Source organism: Pteropus medius, unplaced genomic scaffold (assembly GCF_902729225.1).
Source record: "Pteropus medius unplaced genomic scaffold, Ma_sr-lr_union100, whole genome shotgun sequence".
Classification (NCBI taxonomy): Eukaryota; Metazoa; Chordata; class Mammalia; order Chiroptera; family Pteropodidae; genus Pteropus; species Pteropus medius.
In genome coordinates this window covers 35,526,229-35,542,247 of record NW_024351730.1, presented here as the reverse complement: position 1 = coordinate 35,542,247, position 16,019 = coordinate 35,526,229, and the positions used below count along the sequence as shown (strand labels likewise).

The 16,019-nt window shown below is 32.5% G+C and overlaps 1 protein-coding gene across 2 annotated transcripts in view; it reads right to left on the bottom strand.

Annotated features, from left to right (window-relative positions):
- CCSER1 (coiled-coil serine rich protein 1) overlaps positions 1-16,019 on the bottom strand; it is a 1,118,997-nt gene that overhangs the window by 600,912 nt on the left and 502,066 nt on the right. The window lies entirely within an intron of this gene.

Sequence of the window (16,019 nt, the reverse complement as noted above, 5' to 3'; positions counted from 1 at the left end):
GTCCAATCTCCTGATGATCCCATCAAAGGCATTCTTCATTTATCTTGTAGTGTCTTTGATTTGTAGCACTTCCTTTTGACTTTTTCTTTGAGTTTCCATCTCTCTGCGTACATTGCCTATTTATGCTTGCAAGTTTATTTTTCCATTAAAGCCCTTAACATATTAATTATAATTCTGTTAAATTCTTTGTCTGATAATACTGAAATCTGTGTCATATATGAGTCTGGTTCTGCTGCTTGCATTATCTCCACAGAATGGTTTTTTTCCCTGCCTTTATCATGCCATATATATATAAAACTGGAGGTGATATATTGGGTAAAAATAACTGAGGTAAACACTGTGAATTTTTATGGTTGTTCTTTTAATCTTGCAGGAAGTTGGGCTGAGTTAAATATTTGCTATAGCTGTAGGTCTCAAAGGCTTAAAATTTCTCTATTGTCCTTATTTTTGTCTCCTCTTCTGTCTCTGGGTGCCCCTAAAAATACCTTCTGAATAGAGAGAACCTCTGCTTTGCAGCTCTTTCAGCTGCAATCCAGTTATACTGGAACCCTGTTGATATAGTGGTAAGGAGTTGAGGAGGGAAAGTGTTCTATAATCTTGTTTAAATATGACTCTTTTAGTAGGCCTGTGTCTCTGGGTTGATTGTGACCTTCGTAATTCTTTCTTAGCTTTGTTTCCCCACTCTGATGACACAGGAAGAATAGAAAGGGCTTGAACTGGTTAAGTGCCATTTATCTTAGAGGAAATAAGGCTCGGTCTGGTAGTCTTTTCTCTTGGAGAATAGGTCTTTGTTATGAAGAATGTTCTAGGCATATTTTAAATGATTACTTTTCTGTCTCTCTGCCAAAGTCACAAGGGAATTTTTTGTTTGTTTCTTTGTTTGTTTTCTGTTCTGGTTGGATTACTAGAGGTAAAACTCATGCAAATGTGGGCACTCCCCAAGAATATAGCTCCAGGAGTTTCCTACTAGTAATCTAGTCCACACATAGCTTCCAACAATTCATCAAAATTACCCTTTAAGTGTTCCTACCAGTTTATGACTTCAGTGGCTTCTGTTCTAGGTAAATTAAATTCAGCTATGTTTCTCTATATTTGCCTGGGGTGGTGGTTTGCTCCATAGCTTTATTTCTCTGATAAGCTCCCTAAAAGTTGTTGATTTTCAGTCCGCTTGGCTTTTTTCTTGTAAAAATAGAAGTGATGCCTTCCAAGCTCTTTACCTACTAGAACTGAAACTAGACTCCTCATTCTTGACTTATCGCTCACATTCCATAGCCAACTGACAAGCAATCCTCTTTCTGACTCCAATATTTCTTAATTAATTTCCTTTCATCAAGTCTCATTGTCATCACCTTCATTCAGGCCTTTACATCTGGTTAGAATTCTTTGCTCTTCTCAGAATTGCTCTCCTTGCCTTTGTTACAACACTAACGAAGAACCTTAATAGAGTTATTTATTTCTATTTCTTAATTCCCTATTAAATGTAACCTCTTTGAGGACAGGAACCATATTTTATCTTTATAGATCACCAATCATCTAGTTCAGTAACATTCCCAGTGGAAGACTTCAGTAAATATCAATTGAATCGATGGGAAAACCACCTACAATCCTATGTGCTTTTAGTACTTTCTTAGAAAAGCTAGGCTAAAATTTGAAGTTAAAACTAATTTTCATCTCCTTAGACTAGTCCATAAATTCTTTAATGGAAAATATTTGATCATAGATACATTCCATTCTATGATTCCAGTAGCTGCCTTCTGGTGGTATTCTAATTAATAATTCAATGAGCTTAGGTCAGGAAATATGCTGGATAATCAAGACTCTGGAGAGTCAATGTTTATGTTTATATTTATTTATATTTCCTGAACAATTCATCTCTGAATACATGATAAAGTTTTTATCAAGAAGTAATTTTACTGCCTTTCACAGTCTTAAAACCACTTAGGAGAATAATTGATAATTAAAATGTTCTTTGTTTATTTGTGTTGCCATATCTGGCATTTAACACACTGCTTTGATTTTCACCATTCTTTTCATTATGGTTTTATCTTTTATGTAAGGCACATCACAATCATTATTCCTATCTTTCATAAGCAAATTGAAATAGAAAATAGAATAGAAAAGTGACTTGCTCAAGGCAAATGCAAAAGTTATCAAAAGAGTTGAAATAAAAGATTGCCAATATTTCAATAACGAATAAAAACAGTGATTTCATACTTGTAGACAAGTTACAAAAAAACTGAGAAAAATGTGGAAATTTTTATTTTCCTTAATATCTAAAGCCAAGATTATATGTTATATATAGAAATATTTTTAAAGAACACAGAAAAAAGTATATATAAAACATTATTGTTTTCAGCCTCAAAAAGAAAATTAATGATTATATTACATATTTTTAGAAAAAAAATCTTCCAAATTTAACTTTCAGAGAAATATGAAAAGGTTATCTATTTAGTTCCTTGAAATTTATATTTATCATTTTATTAGTTTTGATTTTATAGGAATCCTATGAGTTAGGTGATATTATTGACACTTTATAGGAGAGTAGAGTGGCTCAGAAAAGCCCCAGTAGTTGAAGTTCCACAGTTACACTTAACATCAAAAGGAAGTTCACACATTGCATGTTTGATGAATGACAATTTCTCAGTTGAGCTTAGCATCTGGTTCTCTAGAGAATAAAAGGTCATGAGGCGTACTCTTTCTAGTCTTGATTCCAAGAGTTCATGGCCTTTTGAAGATCATGCATTTATAGAAATGTTGATATTTCAGTGAATTTATGTTACCTTTACAAAGTATGTTAATAAAGTAAAAAAGTAGTATTCCTGGGCCAGGAAACCTGTCCATCTGTCTAGCTTACAGGACTTTTCAGTTATTATTTTATTCTATCTGAATGAATGTCAACAGTATATAAGAGCCCACTGTTCTTTACCCCTTTTCTTTCAGATAGAGTTAACTGAATGAAAAATAGTCCTTCCTCCATTGCCTCCCATCTTTAACTTTGAATAAATAAAGTCATGATAGGTAGTCTCTGAGTCTCTTTCACCCCTGGTCTCCATTTGACATCAGTCAGGGAAAGTTTTCAGATTTCCCTAGGGTATATAGCCTGCAAGTACAATAAAGATAAATGATTGTATATATACTTTTCTCTCAGGATTTTGCTTAAATTATTTTCATGATCATTAATCAACCTAAAATATTCTTACAGAAGGGAAGCAGAAAAGGATACATGTATTTAGGCTACTTTTTTTGGATTCCAGTTCACCTTCCTTTTAAGAAGGAACATAAAGATTAGAGAATAAACTTGTTCTCATTGAGTAGTAGTCAACCTGGGCTTCCTTACTCCAACAGAAGATAATGACTAACTATCAGGGACTCGGAAAGTCAAGTCTTGAGGGCATCTCTATCAGTTAGGGTGCTTTTGAAAGTAAGTAAAGAGATACCTGCCTTTACTTAATAAAGAGATTATCTCACTGTAACAAGATGACCAGAAATAGCTGGTTCTAGGCTCAGTTAATTCAGCAGCATAATAACATCATCAAAGACTCAGACACTTTCTATTTATTCTCACTCATCCTAATTGGTGTTAGTTCTCAGGTTCGACCCTTTACAATTGCAGGAGGCAAACAGATCCAAAAAGAATATTCTCAGTCAACTGGATTTAATGGTGGGAAGAACAGTTTATTCTCGTAAGTATCATTCTCATTTAGTGTGTTTTCCTCTGATCCGTTGGCCAGGATTAGGTCATACAATTAAGCCCTTGCTAACTTCAAGGGAATATCAAGCATTTTTCAGCTGGAGGGCCCTATATCAAAGAATGATTTGTCTGTGTGGGGGAAAAAGGGGATCAATGAGGTCAAACCTGACATTGTAAGGTTGTGTGTATAACACTTAAGGAAAGTCTCACATGAGTTTTCACTCTTATAACTCATCACTTTAAACATCTTTCATCAGTAGGGCATTTATAAATAAGTCAATGCAAAATGCTACCCATTGTGTAAGGGTCTGAGAATGCAGCAGCAAAAAAGATAGAAAAAGGATGCTTATACTCTTTAGTACAAATGACAGATTTTTAAAAATATAATGATGGTATGAAAGAGAACTACTAGGTTCCAGGGAAACCCAGTCTAGTCTTTTTTGATGAAGTTATGTTTAAGCTGAGATCTGAAGGATGAGTATGATTGTGCTGTGGGAAAAGAAAAACAAAACACACCTGGACTAAGGTAAAAAGAAACAAAGTTCAAGGACATAAAATATATTTAGTATAGATAAAGTAAGAAACACAAAGGACAGAATGGCACTTGACAATGCTGTAAAATAACCCATATCATTTGTGCTTCTTAGATTTTATCTAAAAACCAAGGGAAGTGAAGTGTTTTAGACTATTTTAAGGATGAGGGTTTTTAGAAGGGATACGACATAATATTTGCATAAAGCTGGAACACTGGGGAAATACGGAAAGGGGATGAGTTGTAAAAGAAGAAATGAGGATATTTATTAGAAGGCTATTTCAGTATTAGAGAAAGGAGATAATAGTATTTTTAAGTAGGCTGGTAGTAGAGGACCCATAAATCTTTTCCCTATCATAATCTTCCAATTGTCAGTGGTCTGTAAAATACAGATTCAACAAATTAACTTTTGTTAGACCTGAATCTTCTACTTCCTGCAGTAGTAACTTTAAGCAGCTTATGTTCAAGATAATATAATTTGAGTTATACTATCAGGCAAAAATAGTACTTAAATTTTAGCAAGAACTACATGAAAATAGTCTAATAAATGTATTTAGTCATGAGGCAGTGAACTGTCTTCTTTTTTCCTCCAAGATATTAAACCAAAAGAATAAGAGAAAATTTAAAGGAAAGGAAACTGTTACTAAAAGAAAGAGTTAACATTATTTGTTTTTAATTGTATATCATGCACTCCGAACAAATTATCTCATTTAATCCTTACGATAACCCTGATTTAGGATCTTGTATTTTGTAATTAAGCATTGAAAAGCTAATGCTTTAAATGTGTAAATAATGTACTCAATCTTCCAGAACTATCCAGTAATAGTATTTGGTCTGTTTGGCTCCAATGTCTAGATATCTCAATATGATGCTATTTTGCCTCTTTCATAAAACATTTACAACATGCCAAGCATTCTTATGCGTTTTAAGCACATTTAATTTAGTTAGTATAATAATCCTGCCAGATAGATATGTTAGATATTAATATTATACAAATAAAAATGAAACTTAGTTTTAAATACATCTTCCAATGTCACACAGTTAAGTAGGTGATAGAGATAAGCACTGGAGTTTTTACTTGAACCTACACATTCTGACATCAAAGCACACTATTCTGGTTCCAAATGATCCAAGATTAATAACAGAAATGGTGACAAATTACCAGGAGAAAACTGAGAGATAGGGGGTGCTGGGGGTGAAGTGTTAGGTCTAATAGGTTACGTGTAGAGGCATTTTAAAAATTGTCTTTTATAGCAGAGGTTTATTGATTAATTAATCTATTCATACATTTATTCAACAAACTACCATGTGCTGGACACTGGAAATAAAATGTCAGAAGAAATAAGCTTCCAGTTGAGAACTGAAAGGACTCAGTTAACTAAGGCCTACTGGCAGTAATAGGATGGATACAGAACAGTAAGAAATAGAAATGTATGGGGTAAGTGGACACTTGCAGAATTAAAAAAAAAAAAAAAAAAAACTTTGCCATTTACTCAGCTGTCTGACCTTTCTCAAATTCCTTAATACCTTAGTATTTCAGTTATCTCATACATAAAATGAGAGAAATATTAGTACTTAATTTATATAGTTGTTTTAAACATTAGAATGAGTGAAGACTAATATGTGTTAATATATGTAAATCATTTAGGAGTGCCTGATTTCCAAGCACTCGATAAATATTAGTTATTAAGCATTACATTAATGTTGGATATTATGATGAGTCATGTTTCCTAGTAGCATTAAAGCACATTACCAAGTTTATACAATGTATAGCTAGCTCTTAATAGACACCATTAATTAGATCCACTAATTGCAGCAAGTCTTTTTCAAACGAGGTGTGTTCAAAACAAGGTCAATTAGAGCTCTGAAAAATTTCCTGAAGCTCTTGTTTAATTTTCTACTGTACTGGAGATAACATTAAGAAATCTACTTCTCTTAGGATTTACATGAAAAAGTCTTCTGTTCAGAGGCAAGTTTCTCTTGTCTCTTAGAAACTACAAGGTGATCCATCAGCTTTGTCAAAGAGAGAGAGAGAGAGCTTCCCCAGTATTAGAGAAATATTAGGGACTTCTAGCATAAAATGTATTTCCTTGATTTCAGGATAATTGAAGTGGAAATAAAAATGGAAATAATTTTATTTCATATAATACACTATTTTTTTATTGTCACATTAAAAATTTACTTTAAACACAAAATTTACTGTCAGTGGCACTTTTGACACTTTGGGAAGCGCTTTTCTAGCCTGATCTCCACATTTTACACATGAAGATATTAAATTAGATGCATCTACTTTCTCAAGATGATACAGCTAGATAACGGAGGAACCTTACCAAAGGCCCCTTCCATAACTGTTGTTCACAGCACAGAACCAACTCACTGTCACATACAATGGCAACTGGCCTCCACAGTTACAGCTGGTCCCAGATTGGGAGACATTTTACTCATCATCTACCAACTGAAGCTTATTAACATCTGTTTCACAAAAGAAAAAACTGTGCCCAGAATATCCAGCTTTTTATCCTCTAAAGAACTAAGGAGCACTAGCTAAAAAGGTATGGATGTAAATAATTTTGAATATTAATTTTATAAGTTAAAAGATACCTGCTTATTAATGCTTAATCCGTTACAATTATTCTGTATTAATTTTGAAAACTGCATATTTATAATGAATTTCCTAAGAGAGAAATCCACATGTGTGTCATTGTAGTAATGAGCTGCAGAATGAAAACTGACATCAAATTATAATGAATATAGAATAAATCTCCACCTTACAGCCTCAAAATATTTTCTTACTATTAATATTTGTAGTTCAGAAATTGTCTCTCCGTGTGGTACATTTAACAACTTTATCATTTTCACAGTAAAATTCTCTCCAGAACAATGTCTATGTTACCAACTATTTGTAATTGAACAGAATAATATTTCTTATGTTGTTTCATCAGGCACCACATACATCTGGAGAAGAGTTAAAAAACAGTTATTATTATATTTGACATTTTGAACAGATAATCTAGTCCTGGAGAGGAAAAAGGCTGTGTTTTTTATCACTTGATCTCAAGTACTCAATTCATCATTTTCATATGATCTCTAAGAGGAAATGTGGAGTGGGTTCATTCAATTTTACTCTTCAAGGTGCTGAAGAGTTATTATTATATAATAAATCATTTTTTTCCTTTGTGAAATCAATTATAGGAGAACTCGAATGGAAAAGGGTCTTGTCAATACATAATCTGGGCAGAGTTTAGAAGCCACATATTTCATTTATAACGCTCATCACCAATTTGTGATTTTGTAACTTAAATCAGAAAGTCTCCTTTGATTCTATAATAGTTGTCCATTTTTAATGCTGAAAATTACTCTTAAATACAGGTCCTATCAACAGACTTTTTGGAATAAGAGTGGGTGAGATTAATGAGTTTATTATAATTCATTAGAAAGTGGTATGTGGATGACTGCCTACTTTAATTAGTTTTATTACTGTAGGAAATTGTTTCATATGCCAGGCTCATCACCAAGCATGCCTGGAAAACATTAGAGAAGTAATCAGACTTTATATGAGATACCTTTCATTAGGCAATATGGTTAATGACACTTATAATGAACATGGAAGGTATTAAAAAGATGGACATGACAGCATCTAGCAAAAAGGAGTTTATCAAATCAACTATTTTTTGTGAAGCAAAGTGCAGAGTACAGTACTTCAAAATATTGTTGTGGCATCATAGAGTGCTAGACCCATAATTATGGCAAAAGGTTTAGGTATCTCAGGTATATCCAATAAATCTCAATGCGAATTTTCTACAACTCATACATTATGAAAATGTTAGCAGCCAGATCTTCTAACAAAGTAATCCTTCAAATTATATTTCTTAACTCTCATTACCTCCAAGGAATAATATACCTATAACTTTGATCAAAGAGAAAAATCAAGTCACAATTTGAAGAAAGCAAGTCCAAATATAAAACATATTTCAGATTAGAGGTAAATGAAAAATTATAAACATACTCCATAGGAATTGATTGGGCTCTTTTGGTAAGTTCTCACGAATAAAAATATACTTTAAAAATGTTAATACTTTTTTATTTTTTTAATCTTAGGTCAAAATTAACCTTACAATCATTTCATAATTAAGATTTTAACTTCATATAAATATTAGAAGTTAAATCCCATGGACTAACTAGAAAATAAAGGAAAAATTACATACCCCTATACTATCTCACTGCCAAGGCATTCATACTAATCACAATTTACCAAATTTTATTTCACCTTATCTTGTTAAGTAGTGTTTGGGAAGCACAATCCTCACTTTACTGATCAAGAAATTTATGTTATTATATTTTTACTTATATTGGCAGCATGTTGAAGTTTCTGACTACTCAATCTAACCTTTACTTTTATGAGTACATCCTTTCTATATTCAGAATTATTCCTCCAAATATATAAGCTATACGTTCAAGACACTTTAATTTTTCCTTTGCTATTATAGAAATAATGCTATTGTAATTTCAGGTGGGGAACTGCAATTTCTGGCCTCTCTAAGTTTTTTTTCTTTTCCTGGAAATATTTTAATTCCAAAGCAGTACAGTTCAATAAGCTACATTAAGGAACAACAACAACAACAACAAAAACCCCAGCAACTTCTTTTTTCATTCAATATAGACGTCACCCAATTGGATAAAGTCTAACTAAAAATATTGGGAATGATGTGGAAAGGCATTTAATTGTATCCTTTTATTCCTGAGTAGTCTTACTAAAACACCAAACAAACCTACCCATCATTACTAACAATAACAGCCACAACAGAGCCTCCCAGTTCCAAAAGCCAACAAGAATTTTTGGTGTCCTAAACAAAGTTGCTTGCTTAAGGGATATCAGTAGCTTTCGAAACTGCATTGTTAATATTCTGATTTCCTAGCCTATGATATATTCATTCAGCACACAAGTCTGCTATCTATTGCTTTTTACTAAAGGCAAAAGGCATCATAAAATTAAGGAGTGTGGATGCTTCAAATTAAGATAAGGGCAATTAGTAATTTTAGAAATGATTGCCCATTTTATATTCATTTTAAAAATACTATTTTTGGATGACATTTCATCTTGTTTGCAATATGGATAATAGATTACAAGTATAAGAGGATATAAAAACTTGGGAGGAAAAATAACATTTTTCCTTCTGGGTCATAAAAGAAAAGTCTCTTCATAAGAAAAGACACTTAATAGATAAAATCATTTTTTAACACAATAAGAAAAGCCTACGCTGCCTTTAGAGGAAATCAATTTTAACAGACAAGTCACAGTAATTCTGCCAGGATGTTCTTGAGATAAGAGAATGATTTGAGGCTTCATTTTATCTGCTACACCACAACTCAAATGTTTGAAAACTATTATAACTTAAGTCTGAGAATGTAAACATTTTCAAGTATGAAAGCAGTCTGGTGATTGACTGATTTGCCATTAAAAAGTTATAATTCACTGTCGATTTTTTCAAATGACACTGAAATATTTACATTTTGTTTCAGTGGAATTCTGCCTATTAACATATATAAAACAATAAATAATAAATAAATAATAAGCATATATTTGGTAAGTCTTCCACATATCACCTGTCAAAAACATCTTAACTTTAATAATGAATAGTAATTAATATACAGTTTGCTGTATCTTTTCTCATTCTCACATTTTTTAATGAAACCTCTGGGAACTTTATTACATATTAATTCAAAAACAAACTAATGAAAATAGAGGAGAGCAGAGTTTTCCACCCCAAAATATGCTTTTTGAGATATTGACTATTTTAAGCTGGTTATTTTTAAGGAAAAAAAAAAAAAAAGATTCAGGAAAAACCTTTGATCTTCCCCTTAACTGCCTAAACACAAGTTTAGACAGAGGGCCTGCTCCGGGAAGGGAGATATCATCACAGATAATTACAGTTTAACAAATTATGGTTTACATATAGTTTATGAACTAGTGTGTGATAGAGAGGAACCTAGCAAGGCCCATTTGATGAAAGTCCACTCTGTATCCCACTGTTAAAGATGGCCCAGCAAACATTTATTTACCAAACATTTACTTTTTCATCTCCATGTAAACTGCCTTCCTGCCCTTTGAATTCCTAAACCACAATCCTGCTTCCCTCTTTTCTCCTTAGCTCCAGAATGACATATAAGCCTCAACTACCCAATGCGTCATTGGGTATCAGAGTCTAATGGCACCCTGCATGTACAACTGTAATAAATTTTGGACATTTTCTCTTGTAAATCTGTCTCATGTTAATTTAATTATTAGTTTAGGCAGAAGAACTAAAAAAGGTGGAAGAAAAATTATTTTTTTGTGCCCCCACAATAAATTGTCCTCAAAAAAAAAAAATCTTGGAATAACAATACTAGAAAAATCTTCAAGGAATAATAAAATTTGTTTATAATTTGATATTTTATTAATGTCATATAGTTTCTATAGAATTATTTCTTTCTTTTTTTTTAATTACAAAAGTGTTAGCAGCTTTTTGCCTTTAAAGCCATATGTTCTCAGAGAGAAAATTTACTGTAGAACTAATGCTAATAAGTAGGACTGTATAATTTCTTGCCTTAGTTTGACAGCACCTGAGATTTAGACCAAGACTGAAACTTGGGAGTTCATATATATACGCAAAATTTATACCAATTATATGTTTTAGCTCTTACCAACTGCTAGTGGTAATGACATCTAAGAATCACTCTGTGGCACCAATTTAAGTCACAATAATGTAGAAATAGTAACAGAAAACCAGAGGATACATCACAGAAAGCTGTGTATAAAAAGAAAAACAAGTATTATTTACTGGGGGTTCAAGTGAAACCCAAATTCTCATGCCAGTATCAGGATCCAGGAAATTGGCACAAAATTGACAACTTTCAAATCAACTAAACCACCTCGTGCATTATAGCCAAACACAACATATTTGGAAGTTGTTTATATTCAAAATAGTGCCTCACTTTTTACAAAAATGTCAATTTTGTTCCATTTCTCTGTTTCTTAGTTCCTGACATTTTCTAAATATAATCACTTTATTTGATAAAAGGGTTGCGCTATATCTCTCTAGTTAGCTCCACAGAGATATAGTGCTATCCTTAGTTGGGAGGAAAAAAGAATAGAATGTATGAAAAATAGATATTGATTTCTACCAATTTAAGATGAAATTGTAAGATGGTATAAATGGTTCAATGAAAAATTTTCATTAAGCACACCCATTTCTGCATAAAAATTTGGCCACTCGATGTTATTTAAAAAAAATAGATGACTATCAAAACACTAGTAAGAAAAACAATACTTATTATGTAACAAATAATGGAAAGTATATTTTATTCCTTTAACATTTGGATGATAAATTTAGTAAATCAAACTAATAAGCTTAGAATAGCGTTTTTTAAATATAAATCAATAAAACTATCATTAGAAATTAAAAATATTTCATGTTTTATTTCTAATGAAGAGATTCTATCTTAAAGATAAAATATTTGTGGACTAAATGTTGTACCCCCACCCCCAAGTTATATGCTGAAGCCTTAACTACAGATGTGATGGCATTTAGAGATGGAGCCTTTGGGAAGTACTTAGGTTTAGATAAGGTCATGACACAAAAATCTTCCCCAGGGCAAGTGATCCAAGGGAGAATTAGAGTGTCCAAGGAAGGTAGCCAAGATGAATAATCTATCATATAATTTTGCAAAAATTATATTTTTCTCAGTGATCTAATTAATAACACAAAGACATTCACACACACACACACACACACACACACACAAAATAGCCTTTTGCATTCACTAAGCTAAGACAATAATTGGGTTTAGTTTAGCATCAGCAAACTGGAATTCAATTGATTTACAAGGAAAAGAGGTCGTAGATAATTATTTTCAAAGCAGAACTGTTTAAATCTATGGCATTACTTAAACCATAAAAGAAATGGTAAATCTAAAGCTCATATACAGTTATGTTATTATGTCTTGCATTAAAAAAAAAATGTTTATCTACATTTGCATTTTGACTTTTTTAAAATTCTGAATGGTTGCACTATGCATTACTAAATTCTTATCAGATTAGTTTATCATACCTTAAAGAAAAAACTAGCAATACAGAAAAGCAGGAAAACAAATGTGTTGTATTATACATTTTAAATGTCCTCCTATAGAATCAGTCCAGAAGGTTCTATTGGGCAAATATAGGGATGTTAAGATAATGACTATCATATGCATTTTCCAAATTTGAACGATGCACAGATCACCTGTGAGGTAGCTGGGCATCATTCTCTAGTCAGATAAACGGCATTGAACTTGCTCAGCAGTGCAATCACATTTGACAGGTAATTCATCTTAAGTTGAACAGAGTGCTAAGGTAGTGATGAATTGCTTTAGTTCCCTAAACTACAGAGTATAGATCTTATATGAGCTCTACTGCACAGAACTTAAGGGTTCTTAGACCTCATAAATGTTTTATATCTTTACATTGTCCTTAATTCTGTATCAATGGAGAGAAAATAAAGTTATTGTCAGAATTCGTGAACACAGACAAGGAACCCAGAAAAAACTGTCACACTCTCTTAAGAAAAAAAAAAAAAAATAGATAGATAGACAGACAGACAGATCTCTGTGTATAAAATTAAATTTTATTACTAGGTAGCATTTACTGCATAATGACAAGGTCATTTTGATTATAATTTACTTCATTTTTTCATATACAAGTTATTGCACATAATACATTAAAATAAAATAGAGCATTCAGATATTTTACATCTCTCTAGTTAGTTGTAAGTGGTGTTATTTAATATGCACGATCCTGAAAATCTGAGTTCTAATAAAAATTCTGCATAAAGAATAGTTTATATGAACTGCGGAAATAATGAGAACAAAACTTACAGCTAGTTATTTTCATAAATAGAGTACACAGCTACATTAGAAAGAAGAAACCACTATGTTCAAATACAGGTAGGCTGGTTAATTGAGATTGATGGAATTCTTGTTTAGATTTTTGGCATACTACAAGTCCCCAAATTTCTAACAATTTATGATCTAAAAAATCTTGTCTGATTAGTTTATTAAAATTTAATATATGTATTCCCTTTTCTTCCTCTAGTGACTTTAGTGATCCTGCCCACTCCTTTGGCTTCACATACCATCCTTCACAGAAAACCACACAGGTAACAGTCATGAACCACTTACATGGCTTCAGATGGGCCATATTCAACTCCATACTTCCATCATCTTTCTTGCTACTCAGATAGGCCTTTGGTTATTCTAGCACAATCTGATTCATTCTTAAAAATTCAACACATATATTACCCTTTCAGGGAAATCTGGATTCCCTTGGTCTAAATGAGACGCCCCATTTTTGTATTACTTAAAAATCGATTTCAACCCTGAAAGATCTAGCCTATAATTGTAGTTTCTTTGTTTATTTGTTTCCTGATCCACTCTTCACTAGACTTCAGTTTCCCAGAGCAAAGAAACCAAGGTATCATTGATATTGCAGCCCTGACTACAGTGGAGTAACTGGCAAAGAGTAAACATAAAAATAATAAAGAAGTAAATAAATAGATGTGTGAATGGGAGAAGCAGAAAGAGGGAATGATTCTCCTTAAAATCTCTGCATCCGAGATCCTAATAAAGAAGAGTACACAGCAATCCTAAACACATCTTCAGGCATACTTCTTAACTGCCAAAATTCTGGAGTGAGCTTTGAGTAAACATCTGTATGTCACATGTTCATAGATCAAGAAATGTTTAAAGGAAAGTAATATTAGGATATCCCTTAGAGAGGCAAAAAAGAAATTTATCTCTCACTCTGTTTAAAATCTGCATATGCATGAATTACTAATAAGTGTGTTGGGATTTAATGCAGTGATTTAGAATCCTTTAAGGAGACCAAAAGCTATTTAAGAAGCTATTTTGTTAAAAACACATTTCCCAAAAGCCTTATACTGGTTGTTAAATAATAAGCCCATTCAGGTTTGACATCGGGATATCTCTAAGAACATAGGAGAGAGTTAATTGAGTTGGTGACTTGTTAGCTAAGAATTATGTTCCTGATTGGAAAGAAACTTGGACAGAGGTATATTACAGAGACTACTGCAGACACGTTGGGTTGCCACAATGTTTTCTTCACTTTTTATTTGGGGAAAGAAAAGCAGCATAGGCCACCAAAGGATAATGAGATAAAAATTATTTTGCATTTATAAAATGATCGGTCAGTTTATTAGGTAGTGAGCAATGTGTATTAGTTAACACTATAATGTCATCATTAAAATATTTGAAGTGGCAGAGGCCAGCAGAAAAGAGCAAAAATTGCTACTAATCTCCAAGTTATAAGTGATTTTTTAGAAAATCACAGGTTAAGGATTTTCAACTAATTTTCTAGTTGAGAAAATTAAAGTTTCCAAAATTGACATTATTTAAATAAAATTCTCTTCATTGTTCTTTTAGATGGCTGAATAATAGGTTAAGTTGTAGAATTTAACATAAGAATTAATATTTTTATACCTTTATTTTAATGAGTACTTCAATTCTTACGAAGAAAATCTTATGGCCTTGATTCTCTGCTTTGCTTTCTGTTTAAATAAGGCTTGCCATTATGCTCCATGCAGCCCATACCTCAGGCACCACTATCATTAGGTGACAACTAATATCTCTGTAGGCATAAGATACCAATGAAAAATTAAAATTAATCAGTATTTTCAGTGTGTTCCAAAAATACTGCTTTATTAGTCATGACAATGATTATACTTAAAGACCAAGTTTTGGTTTTTCTCCATAGCAGATGAACGGCTAATTGGATTATAGTTCTATTTGCATTCTATTGGTCAAAGTTAATCTTGCTAAAAACAAACAAAGACATTCACATTATTTAGAGACATTACTGTTTGAAATGTCTGTTAAATAAGTATATATTAAGTTCAAGCCTATCTTCATTGATTATTATAATCTACTCAGAAGGTCAGACTTCACTCAAGTTCTAGAAGTATGATGAGTTCTCTTAAAACAAACAATGGGAGGTATATTACAGAAGAATGTGATCTGGTGAGCCATTATAACTAACTTAGTGAAATACTGAAATGTCTGTTTTCTCCTCATATATTTTCCCTCTTACTCTTATTCTAAGCAAGGGCTTATGTTTAAATTAAAGGCAAGCCCATATGAAATACAAGTTCTTTATAAAATCTTATGACTTTATAAAATCCTTAATATCTTGAAAGGATAATACTGAAGATATTGAAAAGCAACAGGTAAATGAGAAAACATTTGAGCAATAGCTAGGAAGTGAGGGGAGAGTCTTACAGTTGATAAAAGGAGAGATATATTGGTCCCATGAGCAGAGGAGACTTAGGTTTTGTTCCTGGCATCTCTTGGGGAGATGGCAAAGACGGCCGGGAAGGGCTATCTTGTTCACTCTTGACCTATAAGGCTACATGTTAGGCAGAGGAGTTTGTAATCTCTCCCAAGGTTCCTGTGCCTCAAGCCAAACATAAAATGGGCAAAGCCATGAGACATAAATGGTGGACTGGGGCAAGGCATGCTATATGATGCTTTGTGAACTAATTGCCAATAACCAGATGGGGCTTTCCAATGGCCACAGAATTTGTAAAATTTTAGGATATCCGCAAAACTCTGAGGATGGAACAATCCATGAACAACTTTAGTTATGTCTCCTACTGTCACTAACAGATGAATATTCAACCTAAATAACATTAAAGTAATTGTAATATTGTTCTTGAGAGCATCCGTTTGCTTCACTGGCTCCCATAAATCAAGAGGAGCTACACAAAGCAT